This window comes from Coptis chinensis, chromosome 1, assembly GCF_015680905.1.
Source record: "Coptis chinensis isolate HL-2020 chromosome 1, ASM1568090v1, whole genome shotgun sequence".
Lineage (NCBI taxonomy): Eukaryota > Viridiplantae > Streptophyta > Magnoliopsida > Ranunculales > Ranunculaceae > Coptis > Coptis chinensis.
The window spans coordinates 84320284-84326283 of NC_141456.1; the positions used below are offsets into that span (position 1 = coordinate 84320284).

Below are 6000 nucleotides of genomic sequence, written 5' to 3' on the forward strand. Positions count from 1 at the left end.
ACTCTTGTATCAGCCTATATATATGAAGGGGTCGCCTTCATTAGAAGGCCTTTAGCATATTAATGCTTTAGCTACGCTTAGTTTTTTTCTTCTTCAGTACTTACATTCCGCCATTTCCATTTCAGCAGCTTAATACTGTAAGTCATTTTACCCTTAATAACAGTCATTTCTTTTCTAGTTTAATTTCGTCCGCATTTATTTACTTAATGTATACAAAGAAGTTTTATTATTCATTTTATGACCATGAGCTAATCCCCCTCGTGGGGAGTGGTTACCGCCGTGGTGAAAAACCGGATTGACTTCGTTAATATTCTAGAATCACTACTTAGGAATTAGGCATATAATTGACATCCGGTCCCAAAATGATCGATCGTACAAAGTTGGATCGTTGATGCTCCAGATCTTTGCGCTAGCGAATCAAAATGTCTGTAGCGACTACACTGTGTCGCACGACTCTCCAATTCGCCCGGTGATGTGAAATTGTGCCAGGAGCTGAAATAATATACCAGAGATGAGGTATTATTGAAACTCCTTATGCTAGTGAAATGCGACCTAGAGATGTGGGCATGCACTAGGGATCAATACTTCGACGCCGTCGTCTAAAACGGAGACGAACTAGAGATCTAGTGATTTGGTAATAAAAACTGTTGAAAAATGATTCTTGCATGAGCATGATTAACTCTCTCCCTGTTTCTCCATCTTGTTTACCTACATATAATCGCCGTAATAATTTACATTATTTGCATTACCGTTATTTTAATTAAACCAACTAAAAAGAAACCTAAAAATCCTACTCACTAAAATTTGTAATTCCAGTTGTGAACCTATCCGAGCCCTAAGGTTTGGACGATCCCTTACTCGACCTATCCTACCAAACCCACGTGAGTAAGGTAACTTGACTAAAACCTACAACTATACGGACGTTGGACTTTGGACTTTGGACTTTGGACTGTGGACCTCGGACTTTGGACTGTGGACCTCGGACTTAAGAAAACAAGTAACTGAAAACAAATAAACGTTCGAATAAAAAAGCGTTTATCAGCCAACTTATTTTGTTCTTGAGGGTTACTAAATTTGAAATCGTGGGTTCGTGAGTTACTAATTGCTAGAATTTGTCCTTATGAGTTACTCACCAAAAACCGTGTCCTCTAGACTTTATTTTCTCCAAAATTAGGTATTAGGCCCAATTTCTTGAACATATAATACCAGGTTTTACGATAAATCTCCCTGAGTGCATAATCAGATCTATAAAAACTCCTCCCCAGCGAGAGAACTCATAAAACCTTCCTATTTTGTCAAAAACAAAACCACAACTTAAATGGACACAAATACCCCTGTAACTTAGCTCCTGAACAGATAACTAGGTTCTTATCTTTTTCTACGTCCTTTTTACTATTGAAAAATAAAAAGAAATAATAAACTCAATAAAAATATCTAACTTTTTTCTTGCAAAAAATCTCAAAAAATAAAAATAAAAACTGAAGATGAAGATTGTAGTGGCCCAATGAAGAGAGGTGGACTAAGTCAACATGAGAAGAAATAGGAGGCAACATAATAGGTAAAGTTGAGGAGCATGGGATCGTGACCGCGGAACCCTAAACCGCGGACGTGGCATGGATACGGCAACAAGAGGGACCGAGAGATGGAAGGACAGGTGGACGAGCCATATGAAGGGGAGAAGGGGTATTGTAGTGACCCAATAAAGAGAGGGGGACTATGTCAACAGGAGAAGGAAGGGGATGTAACCTAATAGGGGAAGACGAGGAGTATGGGATCGTGACTGCGGAACCCTAAACCGTGGATGTGGCATAGGTACGCCAACAAAAGGGACCGAGGGATGGAAAGATAGGTGGAGGAACCAGATGAAGTGGAGAAGAGATATAAAAAGAAGAGGATGGAGAGAAGAAGGTTTGATAAGAGCCCAAAACTGTAGTTTTAACCCTGTAACAGTCATACTTTTAGACCAATTATGTGAGTAATAATTAAGAGTTAACACTGATTACATGTTTTTATGCATTTCAGGCTTCAAAGTCCATTATGTGCAGAAATGTGCTACTTTAGCGAGATAAAGGAGCAAAGGTCGGTTACTAAGGAGTTCCGTGACTAAAGGCCAAGATTCAAGAAGACAAAGCCTTTCTAAAGCCCGATCAAAAGCCCGATCAAACCCCTCATAAACGTTTAAAAAAAAAAAAGTCAGATTCTCGAGACTTCCTAAAAAAAAAAAAAGAAGCTGAAAAGTCGACACGGGCAGAAACAGCACACAAGTCAGCAAAACTTCTGAAGGCCGTATATTTGAACTCAGACCTCGGAATAGGGCCTACCTTATGTCAAAACGACCGACTCGGAAAGAGCTTTCCAATGGTCCAAGCCTTGACCGAATCAGAGGAGTAGAAGTGGACGAAAAGTCTGTTGAAGCCAACTACAGCTGAAGAAGCCTTTTTGAACTGAAAGAATTGGGTTTTGGGCCTGATTCTCTGGCCCAAAACATGGCTCCAAGCCCATACACGATTTTTAGATCTGAAAGTATAAAAATAAAAACTTAGTTCTTTGTTAATGGTAGATAGTTAATGGTAGCTAGTTAGATCTAAAACTATAGATAATTATAGATCTAGTTTTCATGTAATAAAATTAAGTTTAGTTTTAAATTCAATTCTTGTTTTAGATTAAACTCTTAGAATCATTATTCTTAATTAGTTTGATAAATAAAATAGTTATTTTTATCAATTTTGATTTTTGTCATTTCAATTTATAGATCTAATTTTATGTTAAATTAATTACTTTAGAACAAGTAGATTATGAATTTAGTATTTGAATCATTGTTTTATTATTCATTAGATTAAGAAAATAGTGTTCTCCATAAGTTAGTTTCATTTCCATTAATTGTTTAGTTTCAATTCGCAGATTCAAGTAATTGTCATTATTAGTTTAATTCAATTATTGCATTAGTAGTTTTGAATTGGGTTTAAACAAGCAAAGTTTCAATCTTTATATCATGTCTTGTTTGAATTCCATTGGGAATAATAGCGTGATGATTCTCGGCTAAACCTCCATTTAGGGGGTTGAGAAGCCTTGATGAAAGCTTGATTCCGATTATCGTAGAGTCGTCGTAATTTCCTTTCCACTCTAGAAACGATTAGTTCACCATGAGAATGGGTTTAATCGTTCACATACTAGTTATGAATTGGAAGGAATGCCATGTGTAATTAGGGATTAGGAGTAACCATATTGTTCTGCGAAGCAGTTCAATTCGGATTATGACGATTCGTCGTTAGTAGGATTAAGTCGAGTTAAGGTGGAATCAATCCCCCTCTAACTCCTTATCATAGAATCAACGTAGCATTCCATAGTTGTTCTAATAGTCGACTAGTTGCATCTTGTGGGTAGTTGCATCGTAGTCTAGTTGCCATTTCATAAATCTCTCATTAGACTTTAGAGTTAAGAGTATTTATACGTAGAAAACACAGCATGCGGAAGGACTAGGAGTGGAACGAATTTGTTACTCCACTCTATTTCGATAGAATTGAAAGTAGAAAACTTTGATAAACTAGGCACATAACATAGTTTTAGTTTACTTACGTTTTGAGTTTTATCGTTCATTTCGTAGGTAAATTATTCAATTTTATGTTTATCAAATGGCACCGCTGCCATCTTAGTTTCACTTTCGCATTGTTTTTGTAGTATAAGTACTTTTCTTAAAGTCCCATTAAACCCACCCACCCTTGTTTGATTCATACTGTGGTTTTTCGAGTCAGCATTGGAAAGTTCCACAAAAATATACCGGAACCGGCTAGCTTCTAACCGAAAGCACTGCGCTTCAAAAGATCAACAACAAGCTGACCGCCGCCCTATGTGGAGCTGACCCGCCTAAAACACTGTCACTTCAAGTTACACGAGCACGACCGCGCTTCTAAGTTTTTGCACTCGCCTCTAAGCTAGAGTTTTTCGGATTTCTACGGTTTTGATTGAATTTTGATTTTTCAAGTTTTTCAGTGTTCTAACTTGTTATATACACCGAATGAACACGCGTAAACAAGACGCTATTCATAAAAGCGAAGCAAGGACTTAATCAGGTATTCCTTTCTTCCACACCTCGCGATCTCACGTTAGAGGTTTATACTAGTATATCATAATTGTTTGGAGTGTTGATGGTTTAGCTAAATTTGGTCTTAGCCTTGTATGAGATTAAGGTCTGGTCGAACAAAAACAATAAACGTAAGCACACAACAACGTCAACAAACAATTCTATCTAGTATACCACCCACTACACCTCTAGCTACTATTTCACACACACCACCTGACACAATGCCCGACGAAGGAGAAACTCCTCTCTCGGACTTTTATAAAGCCTTGAGCGATAGCCCCAAATCTTGCATCGTTCTAGCAGACCCTGTGGGGGATTTCCGAATCCCCCCAAATATTTTTAATTTGTTACCCGTTTTTCATGGATTAGACCATGAAAAACCTTATCAGCACATGCGTAGGATTGAACAAGTCCTAACAACATTCCACCATCCTACGGTTGGTGCGGAACAAATTAAACTAAGGGTATTCCCTTTCACCTTAGCCGATAAGGCGGCGTCTTGGTTAACTGCCCAAGCGCCTAATTCTGTGGACTCGTGGGCTAAACTTGTTCAACTGTTTATGAAACATTTTTACCCACCCCTAAAGACGGATGAGATGCTTTCCAAGATTTATTTCTTTCGACAAAATCCTCATGAATCATTTTCAGAGGCTTGGAATCGTTTAATCGATCTCCTTATAGAGTGTCCACATCATAACTTAGCGAAAGACACGTTAGTTCGTGCCTTTTTCAAAGGACTTCTACACCACCATAAAGAAGTCCTTGACATAATGAATGGGGATAGTTTCTTAAGCAAAGGAGCCTCGGAGGCTTATAAATTTTTAGAGGATCAAACTAAGCGAAATAACAACTGGGGGGGTAGTGACGATATCCACCGCTCCGCTAGTTCATCAAATACAGTTAAGGCCGCCGGTATGTTTGAAATTAAACACGATCCCGAGCTTAAAACTCTAATCGAATCACTCACTAAAAAGGTAGAGGCCATTTCTGTTCAACAAAAGCCTATCCCCGTCATGAATGTAAATTCAAATCCATGTAGTTTCTGTTGGAGCCCTGAGCATCCCGACTTCCACTGTCCTATAGCCTATGAACAGGCTTGTTCCATTAATAGTGAACCTAACGCCCCTTGGAGACAAAATCCCAACTTCGGTTGGAGAAATAACCAACACGCCACACCTCCGTGGTACAATAATCAATATGTTAGGCCAACGCACGGTTTTAACCAAGCTCCACCACGACAAGGGTGGGTCGTGGGGTAATTTTAATAATTATAACAACCAAAGCGCAACCTCAACAAGGACAAGCACAAGGTCAAGGTAGTTATAATAATTATAATGCTAATAGAGGTATCGTTAGGTAAATAATAATTATCAAAATCCACCCATAAATAATTCACGCGAAATAGTTCGATCAAATACACACCACCCGTGACTACTACACCCACACAACCGGATCGTCTTGACACCTTCATACAAGTGAGCTAAAAACTTTTCCAAACCATGGCTCAATCTAACCAACAGCTTCTACAATCCGTTAATAATTTAAGCCAATAGTTGGCCCAAGATAAATCCCAACCCAAAGGTGTGTTTCTAGGTCACGAAATACCTAATCCTAAAACAACAAACACAGCCTTTGAGGTAACCAATAATACTAGTAATGAATATGAAAATGTAGGTGAGCTAAAGGCCATCACCACTCTCCGTTCTGGTAGAGTGGTTGATAACAAAGTAACTATGCCTATAGTTACCCCACCAAGACCCCTACACCTGCTATTTTACTAGATACCGAAAAGAAACCGAAGAGCCTACCAGCGTAGAGGTACCGATTTACAACACAACCTAAGAAACAGAAAGCCACGGTTAAACATCCAGGTGATACCATTGCTAAATATAGACAGAAACCACCGTTTCCACAAAAAT

The 6000-nt window shown here is 38.6% G+C and overlaps 1 non-coding gene across 1 annotated transcript; it reads right to left on the reverse strand.

Moving 5' to 3' along the window:
* Nucleotides 1-4677: 4677 nt before the first annotated feature.
* On the reverse strand, nucleotides 4678-4781 carry LOC147525543 (small nucleolar RNA R71). The gene has a single exon (XR_015206646.1). It is a non-coding gene; the product is annotated as a small nucleolar RNA R71 (small nucleolar RNA).
* Nucleotides 4782-6000: the final 1219 nt, after the last annotated feature.